The following is a 14,269-nucleotide window of genomic DNA, read 5'->3' on the forward strand; positions in this document are numbered from 1 at the left end:
AATTTAAAGTAATTAAAAATACTATACCCATCTTTAAAGCAACAAAATAAATGATCGTCTAGAATGTATATACACTAAAGATACAAATGATATATAATGTAATATAATAATATCCATATTAAAATTGTCTCAAAATGTCAGTTTGTCTTAGTATTAAATCCTAACTCCACCATGAAGTGACCTTGAGGAAATCACTACAAACTTTTGGTTTTATATATTAAGTGGAGATAACATAGGGCCCAATGGTATTAGTTTTTTATTGCCATCATAACAAACTACCACACACTTAGCCTATTAGAACAACACAAATTTATTACCTCACATTTCTGGGAGTTGGAAGTCTAAGTGTCTTTGGCTGGTTTCTCTGTTCCAGGTCCCAAAAGGCCAAAATCAAGGTATCTGCCAGCTTGAACTCTTATTTAGAGGCTCTGGACAAGAATTTACTCCTCACCTCCTGTAAGCTACTGGCAGGATTCGGTTCTTTGTGATTATAGGACTGAAGTTCCTGCTTCCTTGTTGGCTGTCAGCTGGAATACTCTCTCAGCTCCTTATCACCACTTGCATTCCTTGTCACTTTGTCCCTTCCATCCTCAAAGCCAGCAATAGGGCATTGAGTTTTCATACATCAGATCCCTCTGAGTTTCTGTCTGATGGCAGAAACTTATTCTAGCCAGAGAAAGTTCTCTTCTTTTAGCGGCCAATGTTAATTAGGCCACGTACACAAAAATTATCTAGAATAACCTCCCTATTTTAAGGTCCCTTACCTTAATCACATCTGTAAAATCCTTTTTGCTATGTATGATAACATAGTCACAGGTTCTAGTGTTTAGGGTGCCATTCTGCCTACCACACTACCTAAGATTATTTTAAGAGTTAAGTGAGATATGTCAAGAACTTAATACAACATACTCAATGAAGGGAAGCCATTCCTATACATTGGTTTTGTGTGTTGTGGGGGTTGGAGTTTTAGGAATCTGTGTATTACACTATAATACTTCTTGTCTTAAATGCATCCATTCCTATAAGACTGCTTTTTCTGAGTAACACCGTCCTTGTTTTGCATTTATCATACACCAAATTTCCTCTCTAATATTCAGAATGCAAACTCTGTGACCAGCTGACATCTAAGGTTTCCACTTCCAAAAAGTGTTAAACCACAAAATGTCTACTGCTGTTACGATAGTAAGAAATGGGAAACAACCACGAAATATCTAAAAATATAGGTATAGCTGAGTAACTGACATACAATATAAATTTGCAGCCTGTATAATTATACTCATGAAGACTAATGACACAAAGAATAATTTATTTTAACATAATGTTATTTGAAAAAACACAAAACTATTTATATACACATACATAGCAAAAGATCAAATGATTTGTGTGTTTAATGATATATGCACAAAGAAAAACCTAGAAGTAAATGTTTTAAAAGCAATGAATATAGTGGTATCTTTACTGTAGGATTATTGGTGATTTTTCTTCATATTTTTTCTTATATTTTACAACTCACAGAATATGTATATTATTTTATCCTAAAGAACAACTGTTGCATGCAACAGGAATTTATGTAAAAGGCATTAAGCTAAATAAAAATTCAGATACAAAAGATTCTATATTTCATGATTCCATTCATATAACATTCTAGAAAATGTGAACTTACAGGTTTAGAGACCAGTGATCAGTGACTTCCAGGGACTGACTGCCAAGGACTGGGTGTAAAAAGAGAGGATTAGAAGGGGAGGTGAACCATGAGAGACTATGGACTCTGAAAAACAAACTGAGGGGTTTGAAGTGGCGGGGGGGGGGTGGGAGGTTGGGGTACCAGGTGGTGGGTATTATAGAGGGCACGGCTTGCATGGAGCACTGGGTGTGGTAAAAAAATAATGAATAATGTTTTTCTGAAAATAAATAAATTGGAAAAAAAAAGAAAGAGAGGATTGATGAAGAAGAGATATGAGGGAACTTTTCTGTATAATGGGAATATTCTAAAGGCTGGCTGCATGATTCTTAAAATTCATAGAACTGTACACCTTAAAAAGGTGAATTTTACTGGATGTAAATCTTGCCTCAATAAATTTGACTTTAAAAATATTGTTTTTCTTTGTTTTATCGGACCAAATGTAGCAGCATGCTTAAATACCAAAAGAATATACATCCCTATTTACAGTTTTTAAATGTTATCATTTAATTAATTCTTCAAGGCTGCATAATTATTTTAAAACTTTTTTCATTAATAAATTTGGTTAAAACCAGGAAAGGATGCTGCACTTTGTCAAATGCTTTTAAAGCATCTATTGAGAGAATCATATGAGTCTTGTTCTTTCTTTTATTAATGTATTGTATCACATTGATTGATTTGCAGATGTTGAGACATCCAGATGGGCAGCAGACACATGAAAAAATACTCCACATCACTCGGCATCAGGGAAATACAAATCAAAACCACAATGAGATACCACCTCACACCAGTCAGAATGGCTAAAATTAACAAGTCAGGAAATGACAGATGCTGGCGAGGATGTGGAGAAAGGGGAACCCTCCTACACTGTTGGTGGGAATGCAAGATGGTGCAGCCACTCTGGAAAACAGCATGGAGGTTCCTCAAAAAGTTGAAAATAGAGCTACCCTACGACTCAGCAATTGCACTACTGGGTATTTACCCTAATGATACAAACGTGGTGATCCAAAGGGTCATGTGCACCTGAATGTTTATAGCAGCAATGTCCACAGTAGCCAAACAGCCAAACTATGGAAAGAACCTAGATGTCCATCAACAGATGAATGGATAAAGAAGAGGTTTTATATATATATATATATACACACACATATACATACAATGGAATACTATGCAGCCATCAAAAGAAATGAAATCTTACCAATTGCGATGAGGTGGATGGAACTAGAAGGTATTATGCTCAGCGAAATAAGTCAATCGGAGAAAGACAACTATCATATGATTTCCCTGATATGAAGAAGTGGAGATGCAACGTGAGGGCTTTGGAGGGTAGGAAAAGAATAAATGAAACAAGATGGGATTGGGAGGGAGACAAACCATAAGTGACTCTTAATCTCGCAGAACAAACTGAGGGTTGCTGGGGGGAGGGGGTCGAGAGGGTGGTGGGGTTATGGACATTGGAGGGGCGTGTGTGCTGTAGTAAGTGCTGTGAAGTGTGTAAATCTGGCGATTCACAGACCTGTACCCCTGGGGCTAAAAATACATTATATGTTTATTTTAAAAATTTAAAAATTAAATTAAAAAAAGAAAAATAAATGATGAGTTTTCTTATAAAAAAATAATAAATTTGGTTAAAATCAACCAACCAATCAGCAATATAGTCAGCAGAAATAACAGTGGCTTAGAAGAAAGATGTTATCCCTAGCAATATCTTTAAAAGACTTGCTTTGACCTTATCTCCTGTTCCTTGTCATACTACATCACCATCTCCATTCTTTTGTCTTTTTTTTTTTTTTAATTTTTAGACATCCTTCAGTAAGTCACCCATTCTTCATGACTCTTTGCCATATCACACTTTATGGGCTCTAGTTAGCAAGAGTGTATCGCACATCTAAAGATTTGTTGAGGATAGATCTCATGTTAAGTGTTCTTACCAAACACAAAAAAGAGAAGAACATGAATTTTGGAGGTGATGGATTTGTCTAAAATCTTGATTGGGGTGATGGTATCATAAGTATTTGCATATATCCAAACTCATCAAATTGTATACATTAAATATGTGCAATGAATTATACCTTAATAAAGCTACTTCAAAAGAAATCTATTATATTAATATAACATACTCAAAGAATACATATTTGGATTCCCTGGACTACTCCAGGGAATCAACTGTCAACATTTTATCCACTTGCATAAACAATAAAACTACAAAGACAGCAACTCAGAATGCATGGTATTAAAGTTTTGATCATGTTGAATTAGGAAGTAACCCTCAGTCTGCTAAAAGGAAGTATAGTGTTGTCTTTACTGAAATCTCTATTGCTTGTCACCCTGCAATTCCAATGAATGCATGCAATTCCTCTTCTCTGCTGTCTAAAGTATGTGGCACCTGCAAGGTATTCAGTTTCTCACCATCTGGAGCTAGCGGTGTTCATTGTTTACTGGTAGACTGAAAAGCACCCAAAGGATGATACCTTAATAAAGGAAAGTAGAAAATGAATGTGTCCTCAATTTATTATGCAACAATCCAGAGCACTGAATAAGGGGTAAACTGTTCATATATTTCCAATATGATTTGTTAATTAAGAAAATGGTAGGGGAAGAGATAAATGACCTTCATATTATATAGCAAATTAAAACTCCAACCTAATGCTAGCATTCACTATGTAGCTTCTTAATTTACCATTGCTTTCCCCCAAAATGGAGACATTATATACATTCTTAATGTCTTCTATTTCTTTTGATGACAATTTTCATATTTAGACCTAAAATCTATCTATTTCTATATCTATAAATATATATAACTTATTTCTTATTGCAAAACTGGATTTTAATGCATCGCTGAGAATATAGAGTTTTAAAAGAGCGTTTAACAAAGTTTAACAAAGCCAGAGTGTTTTTTTCAAGTCAGGATGAATGCATCAATTTGTATTCCCCTGTGCACAATTCACTGAACTTCATTTGGAAAATGTCAAGGATAAATATTCTTCAAATGCTTCCATTAAATAGACAATAACCATAGTAACAGTGTTTAGTTTGATTTTAGCTATATTTCTAAAATTCCCTCTTAAAAATAAAATGGTATTCAAATTAAAGTTGCAAATGGGAAAAATTATATGGTTTTTACACATTGTTCATATAAGGATATTAAAACAAAGATACAATATGCTTCCTAATGCATTACATTTAGTGGTGCCTATTGTCAAAAAGGCTTTTACAAAAGCCTTTTTTATTGTAACACGCTCTAACTTGAAATCAACTATATCTTCAATTGAGAATGCAGAGAATGCAGAGACACAGCTCTTTTCTAAACTCACAAAATATTAGGTATATTCCCTTTACAAATACATACCAAAAAAAAAGACAGAGAAGATAGATTAAAATGTGTCCTAGGTCTAACCACATGCGACTGACGTGGAAAGACAACTTACAGATTACTGAATCCTTCACAGGGCCAATACCTATGACTGAGCCTACAGGCAAATGGTTACCTGATTTCAAAAAAGGAGAATAACATAAAGAGACTAATGATCAAGGTATGTGCACTTGGTGATTACCTCACATTTAAATCATGTTAATGATACAAAATAGTAAACTGAGAAAAAGCCCGTAAGAATAAAGAGGCCCTGAGTGATCCACAGGTAGGACATTAAAGATGATGGGGTGGGTCTTTATCATGGGAGGTGTTGCTTAGAAGTCCTACAAAACAACTAGCTCCATTAGTCAATATTTTTAGTGATTACGGAAGCCCCTTCTCAACTATGAGCTGAGATGATTAGCACACGTGGGGTATATTTTATCTGAGGTGAAATGTTTTCTCTTCCTTCTCTCTAATCCCAGTTAGAAGATAAAACATAACCAGAGGTGAAGTCTGAGAATTAAAAACACAAAAGCTTACTTTCCAGGACTACCAAACAAGACTTCCAAAATCTTTGAGAAATCTTTTGGGTCCATGAAAGCACTTTACCATATCAGATGAGATGTAGAACCCACAGAAGGGACAACAGGAGCTGGCAACACCAATAACAGGCTGACAGTTCTCAAATTCAAAACCTTTGTCATTTTAAGGGGAAGAAAAAAGGTCCTAGTCTAAACTGAATTTACCTGGCAAGGAATAGTTATTTATTCTGTAGGGCCGCTTTCTTAAAAATTACACAATCTACCCATGAGGCTTTTTTTTTTCTTTCTTTCTGTAAAACTACACTACATGTCAACATGAATAAAAGCTCCAATTTTTCAGTACCCAAAGCCCACATTTGGTCACTGGTGAGATTATTTTAATTTTTCAACAACTGGACCTTGTCTCACATAAAGTCTGGGTAGAGCATTCGAAAGCCTGTTATTCTGGGTCACAAAAAGATGTCCCATTTCACCTGATAGCTATTACTTAAGCCGGGCTACTTCAAGTGAAATGTTTAATTGATTTTCAAAGTAATTAAACTGACTTCTGGAGTCATTCCTTGTGGGCAGGGTCCAGAATGTTCTCACTTTCACCAATAAAACAGTCACTGAAAAGAACAGAGGCACCAGGTACAGTGACTCTAAGAAAGAGAACATACAAAGTGGGGAGGAGTTTTGGTCTTCAGTGTGGGCTAGTCAACCTGCAGTATTTAATTTTTCAGCATCATTTCCTGCAATTTCATCTTGCTGGTACAATGTTTTGGCACAAATCTAAAGCCTCTATTGAGACTACACTATAAACTTGACAATTATCTTCGCTTATTGTTTTCTCTATACAAAGATTCCGAGTTCAGACTACATTCTCAATTCAACAGTTCTCTGGAACATGAAAGCATTGCCACAAGATTATTCTAAACAGCTGTATTAAAATATGCCATTATAAGTCAAAAAGAGTTTGAGTATTGATAGTAGCTGATCACTAAAAATTCTTCCTCCTCAGAATTTTGCACAACAGGCATATGACTGTAGGGACAGGGATTATGAACGTTGTAGGGTGGTAGAAAAAACCCTGAACTCAGAACTCAGAGGCCTGGGAAGGGCTGAATTTTGTGGGTATTTCCTTTGTTAACACTGACAAGGTTAGGGTTTCTGAATTAGAGATTACTTTCTGAATTAGAGATTACTGATTTGAGAATTGATGGAGTAAGACTATCTTTGAAAGTTGTAATTGGCAAATTTAAATTTACATGGGATCACCCAAAAAGCTTGTTAAACATGGAGGTGCGTGGGTTTGATCCCTAGAGGCTGATCCAATTGGACTGGACTGTGATTTCATAACTTGGATCATGAAAATGGGACATCTGAAACAGACGTTCTCACAATGTACTTTGAAAAAACACTGTACTAAAATATTTTTTGATTAAAAATTCCATAACTCTATGAGAAATAGACAAGAAGTAATGACTCTTGACGAAGACAGGGAAAAGCATTACACAAATTTATTGTACTCTGTCATAAGTAGCTGGGGAGAAGCAAGCTTATACATGTATATTTATCTGCCAACCAAACCCTAATGACAATAGACAATACATTTACACAACAATCTCCTGATGAATTTAACTGCCAAAGCCTTTTTTTCACTACAGAAGGCTAAAGGTAAATAAACTGACTTATAGACAGTCAATTGATTGGCCTGTGTCACAGTCTAGGATTAAATGTCATTTCCTTTGTATGTGAGTACAGTATTACACTCCATGCACACTGATCACATGTTTGGGCTATTTGATTTATTTAGTAGGAGGTTTGATGACCCTTCTTTTCATGGGTTCATCTGTGACAAGGAGAATAATTTGGAGAGACTCCTGGATAGTATTAGTGGTACTCCCTGTGACCACAGAACAGAATAAAAAATACAACCTAACGGGAGCTTGGCCTCAATAGCTCTACACCTCTGGGTGGTAATATTGACTCAGCATATGCTGATGACAGTCACTCTGTAAAGTATCCTGCTTATCTGTGAAAGAGACTAAGGTAATAAATCTTTACTGTCTATAATCATTAAGGGAAGGCGGACTCACATCATGTTCTACAGCATAAACTTTATCTAAGTTTAAACCAATCTGAACTTCCAATCTCTATGCTTTTGTTATCCTCTTCACTGAGAATTCCTTGCCCACCTTTCCATTTATATAAACCCTTCTCTTCATAGGAGGTCCAGCTGCTTGAGGGTCTGCTTCAACACCCAAGGTAGGACTAACCAATCCTTTATATAAACTTCCATAGCACTGAGGCTGCACTTTAAAGGGCACTTTAAACCTCTGTAGGCCTTAGTTTATTTATCTGTGTAAGATTTTGGTGATCTAATACTGACTATTTGTATGCAGTTTTAAGAAGTTTTTTAAAAAATAATATAGGGGCTCCTGGGTAGCTCTGTCAAGGATCCAACTCTTTGTTTGGGCTGAGGTCATGATCTCAGGGTAGTGAGACCAAGCCCAACATCAGGCTCCACACTCAGCATGGAGTCTGCTTAAGATTCTCTCCATCTCCATTTGCCCCTTCCCCCACTCATGTTTTTTTTCTCTCTTTCTCTAAAAAAAATACCCAAAGGACTCCACTAAAAAATCGCTAGAACTGATACAGAAATTCAGCAAAGTTGTAGGATATAAAATCAACACACAGAAGTCTGTTGCATTGCTATGCACCAGTAATGAAGCAGAGGAAAAAATCAAGGAATCCATCCTATTTACAATTGCACCAAAACCCATAAGGTACTTAGGAATAAACTTAAAAGAAGTTAAAGCTCTGTACTCTGAAATTTATGAAAGAAACTGAGGAAGACACAAAGAAATGGATTCCATGCTCATGAATTGGAAGAAAAAATATTATTAAGATGTCTATATTACCCAAAGCAAACTACACATTCAATGCAATCCTTATCAAAATACCACCAACATTTTTCACAGAGCTGGAACAAATAATTCTGAAATGTGTATGGACCCAGAAAAGATCCTGAATAGCCAGAGGAATGATGAAAAAGAAAACCAAAGCTGTAGGCATCACAATTCTGGACTTCAAGCTTTATTACAAAGCTATAATCATCAAGACAGTATGATACTGGCATGAAAAAAGACACATTGATTAATGGAACATAATAGAAAACCCAGAAATGGACCCTCAACTCTACGGTCCACTAATCTTCAACAAAGCAGGAAAGAACAGCCAGTAGAAAAAAAAGTCCTAATGAAGAGATATGAGATAGATATAGCTCACACAGACGAATATTACTCAGCCATCAAAAAGAATGAAATCTTGCCATTTGCAATGACATGGATGGAATTAGAGGATATTATGCTAAGTGAAATAAATCAATCAGAAACAGACAATTGCCATATGATTTCACTCATATGTGGAATTTAAAAAACAAAACTGATGACCATAGTGGAAGTGAAGGAACAATAAAATGAGATAAAAACAGAGAGGGAGGCAAACCACAAGAGACTCTTAACTCTGGGAACAAACTGAGCATTGCTGGAGGGGACGTGGGTGAGGGGATAGGGTAACTGGGTGAAGGGAATTAAGGAGGACAACGATGCAATGAGCACTGGGTATTACATGCAACTAATGAACCACTGAACTCTACCCTGAAACTAATAATACACTGTATGTTAACTATCTTGAATTTAAATTAAAAAACAAAAAACAAAAAAGAAAGAAAAAATATTTTAAAAATACTATAGTTAAAACTTGTGTGTGTTAATTGTTTCATTTCTTTCCCTAGATTCTGAGTTCAATGACAGGATTTATTTTGCATTCTTTGTCATATCTGCCATATTTTGCTTAGAATCTAGATTATAATTGATACTTAAACATGTTTTGAAGAAAGGAATTAGTGAATGAATGATGGATTAAGTGAATCCAAGCATCAGAGGTAAAAATCTCAGAATTCTCCATTGGTTAAAAGTTACCATTTTGTATGCCTGGGTGCTCACTCAGTTGAGCATCTGACTCTTGGTTTTGGCTGGGGTCATGATCTTGGGATCATGGGATCAAGCCCCTCATGTGGTGCCATGCTCAGTATGGATTCTGCTTGTCCTTCTCCCTCTGCTTCTCCCCCTGAATATGTACTCTCTCTCTCTCAAGTAAATAAAATCTTTTTTAAAAAGTTATCATTTGAACGTAAGATTTTCCCACACACAGTCATATGGGATGAAAATATTGTTCAGACATGGGGCTGTCAAGAACTAAGCATGCTCTTAGTGAAAGCAGATCAGGGAATGACTTCCCATCAGGATTGCATGCAGAAGAGGAGTTGTGATTCCAAACACAAATATTAATATTTTCCAAAGTTAATGGGTCAAGTCAAAGGTAAAGCAATTTAACTTTCGTTTAACTGATCTTCAAACCCACTCTGGAGTGATGGTTCTGTTGCATATTGTGAAGCCTGCAGTGAAAATTCCAATTGTCCTGCTTCTGGAGAGGGTAAAAGTTAATTCATCTGAGACCCAGTTGACTGCCACAAGGTAATTTGACAGCATGGTGCTGGTAAAGCACTTCAATTATACTACTCATTTTCCCCAAAACTTAGGACAAAACTATTTCGATGTCCGGGGTTACTTTTTGTGGTTGACAAAGAAGAAAATGGCCAAGTATTATTGTTTTATACATATTAAACAATCTCACCAGGAACGGTACACTAGTGGATGTGTTTAATTTTCTTTGCCAAATACTAAATAAAAAATATTATGAAGGAACTATATCAAAAAGGAGAAAAATCATACTAGTAAAGCATAACCTTCCTTTTAAAGTTTTGTTTAATAAAGAAAAAAACGGATAATCTCAATTTCTCTCTTTTTCTTTCTTCTACACACACATTTTCTCTCTCTCTGTTTGTCTCTCTCAAAAAAGGGAAAATTTTAAAACATTTAAAACCAAAAATAAGTTCAGAGATACTGGCTTACAATTTTAATCCAGATTGTCAGGTCTGAAAGGGATTAAAAATGAAATGTCAATCTAACATTTGGAATAAAGTTATGAGCATAAATTCTGGAAATTATACAAAGGTATGGTCTTTAGCATTACAGATTTGTGGGCTGCTTGTCATGTCTGTGGACTGGGGATTTTCATAATCCTATTATTTTACAGGAATTGTTAAATCAGAGATGAAATATAACTTATTGATGTTCTAATTTAGAAAGTATGAATAAATACCATATACATATGTACATATGTATTCCCAAACCTACTTTTTATGAAAACGTAACTAATTTATAAAATTTATTAATGCTCTCTTAGTCCAAAAGGAAGGACCCATGATTTTTTTCCTTTTACCACTAAATACTAAATATGGTATGTAAATACATGATAACTCAGAAGGTGTGGGCCTACCATGTTGTTAAAGCCTAGGCAATTATTTCCTGTACTCATTAGTAGAAAGTAGCTTCAGACCTCTGCTAAAATAAATTCAATACAACTTCAATTTTATGAGTTGTATATTTAATATTGAGGACTTGTTTGATTAACAAGACTGGGATATCTATTAGGCAAAATAACCAGGAGCCTCAGGGAGAACTATAAACCTGAAAATCTGGAACGGGGGTAATTAGAGAATTCAAATGAGCCTTTATTCCTAGGTTAGACTGGGTTGCTCCATAATTTTAATCACTACCTTCCTACTCATCTCTCGATTAGTAGTTTTCACTGAATGGAAAATAAGTTTTGGTGCAAGTATTTGCAAATTATTGAGGACAGTATCTTATTTAGGTACAATATGGTATGCATTTGAGTGTTTTATGAGGATTAATGTTTGAATTTAATGTAAAATGATAGGTTACTACATTCCACTGTCTTATCCTAAATATATGAAGAATATACAGTCACCATTTACAGTGGACCTAAAAAAGTATCTGATGCTGTGGTAGGAGCTGAGAGGTGGATGGTGGATTAATGAGTCTATAAGTCAACAGTTTTATGTACATACATATTATATATACATGCTACATATATAGTAAATATAATATATATTGTACTTAATATAATAATGACTGCCATGTGTCAAGCACTGTAATGGACACAACAGACTCAGTGGTGAGCAAAACTGACATATACTTGGCCATCATGGAGTTTGGCATATAAGCAAAGTAGTGTTAAACTGAGTATTAGGAGTAAGTCAGAGGAGGAGGGTAACTTTCAGGAAGGAAATACTATTTGAAGCGTTTATTAATTATACCTATATTTTCAACTTTGTAAACACCAACATGCTCTTCTTTATACAAAACCTTGCTCTTGGACTCATAAATACAAATAGGGTACACACAAGGGATTGTTTTCCTACAGCTGAAATACATTGAACCACCACCCACCCTCAGCTAATCTCTTCCATAGACACACATATTTACAGAGTGACTGGACTAAATTAGGTTATGGCACAGTGTGAAGATAATTACTTTAACTAGAAATAAAATCAGCAATTTGTGCCCCTTTGGTTAACTTTGATTGAGTTAATTACCAAATAGCTAAATATGTGGTCAAGCTGGGCGCACAAGGTGTTAGTAAATGCATTATTGCCTTTCCACTTTGTAGACAAACCTCTAAAGAAACCAAGGCAGATGCTATTAGTCCCATTTTACAGATGAGGACAATAAGACTCCATCCAAGGTCAAAATGCATAATAAGAGTTATTCCAGGGGCGCCTGGGTGGCTCAGTGGGTTAAGCCGCTGCCTTCGGCTCAGGTCATGATCTCAGAGTCCTGGGATCGAGTCCCGCATCGGGCTCTCTGCTCAGCAGGGAGCCTGCTTCCCTCTCTCTCTCTCTCTGCCTGCCTCTCTGTCTACTTGTGATTTCTCTCTGTCAAATAAATAAATAAAATCTTAAAGAGTTATTCCAAAGCTCAAAGTGCAAGTCTTCTGGCTAAGAACTCGGCTCCTCTCAGCTGACTCACATTACTATTCATATACTTGGCAACACTACATAAAAGTAAACTAGTTATTTCTGTGCAATTTAAGCCTTGTAGGCATGTTCTTACCAAAGACATTATAAAATGATGTTGATTCAATTCAAAACAAAATTTCATTAAAATTCATAAATGAGATATTTACTTGGTACTAGTCATGACTCAGTGGGTAATCGTGCAATACAGGCTTGGCAGAGATATTATTCCCTAGATAATAATGAAGTGATGCTCTCTTGGATAAAATTCCACTTTCAGGTCTAGAGTACATGTCAGTTTGAATCTTCTTTTTTTCTGCTTGCTACTATAAGGAAAAAACCCTGTATATTTAAATAACAAAAATAGTAGCCTTTTTAGTATGTAAGTTTACACCCCAAATGAGTCTAATAGAAGTTCATTTTGCATATATCTCCACAGATATTTGAAAATAGGTAACTGAAAATACCTAGTCTGAAAATATGTTTAACATCTATAATATAAAATATGTATAATACAGAAGACCAAACTAGAAATAACAGATTTATAGCAAAGAAAGAACAACATGCATAGTAGCAGCTCATTGAAGAATGCTACTTCATGACATTTGTCTTAGCAGTGATTTCATGGATATGACAACAAAAGCACAAGCAACAAAACCCAAAACAGTTGGACTACATAAAACTAAAAACTTCTGCACAGCAATGGATATAATCAACAGAGTGAAACGACAATCTATGGAATGGGATAAAATATTTGAGCTAAAAACTTGAATAGACATCTCTCCAAATTAAGACCTGCAAATGGCCAACAATTATATGAAAAAATGCTTATTGCCACTAATAATCAGAGAAAGTAAATTAAAAACCACAATGAAGTATCATCTCACATATGTTAGGACAACCATTATTTTATTTTATTTTTTTCTTTCTCCAAATTTTTATTTAAATTTCAGTTAGTTAACATACAGTATAATGTTAATTTCAGGTACATAATTTAGTGATTCAACACTTAAATACAACACTCAGTGCTCATCACAAGTGCCCTACTTAATCCCTATCACCTGTTTAACCCATTCCCCTGCCCACCTCCCCTCCAGCAACCCTCAGTTTGTTCTCTATAGTTAAGAGTCTGTTTCTTGGTTTGCCTTTCTCTGCCCCACCCCCAACCATTTTCTTTTGTTTTTTTTTTCTTAAATTCTACATATTAGTGAAACTAAATGGCACTAATCTTTCTCTGACTGTCTTATTTCACTTAGCATAATACTCTCTAGCTCCATCCATCTTACAGCAAATGATAATATTTTCTTCTTTTTGATGACCGAGTAATATTCCATTATATATATCACACCTCTTCTTTATCCATTCATCAGTCGAAGGACATTTGTGTTCTTTCCATAATTTGGCTGTCACTGATAACACTGCTATAAATATTGGTGTGCATGTGCCCCTTCGAATCTCTATCTTTTGTGTCCTTTGGGTAAATATATTTATGGGTAATATAATATATTTAAATATATTATATGGAAGCATTTTTTTCATATAATTGTTGGCCATTTGCAGGTCTTAATTTGGAGAGATGTCTATTCAATTTCTGGGTCATACAGTATTTCTATTTTTAACTTTTTGAGGAACCTCCATATTGTTTTCCAGAGTAGCTGTGCAAGTTTGCATTCCCAGCAGCAGTGTAAGAGGTTCCCCCTTTCTCTTCATCCTTGCTAAAACCTGTTGTTTCCTGAGTTGTTAATTTAAGTCATTTTGACAGGTGT

The sequence above is a fragment of the Neovison vison genome, chromosome X (genome assembly GCF_020171115.1).
Source record: "Neovison vison isolate M4711 chromosome X, ASM_NN_V1, whole genome shotgun sequence".
In the NCBI taxonomy this organism is placed as follows: Eukaryota; Metazoa; Chordata; class Mammalia; order Carnivora; family Mustelidae; genus Neogale; species Neogale vison.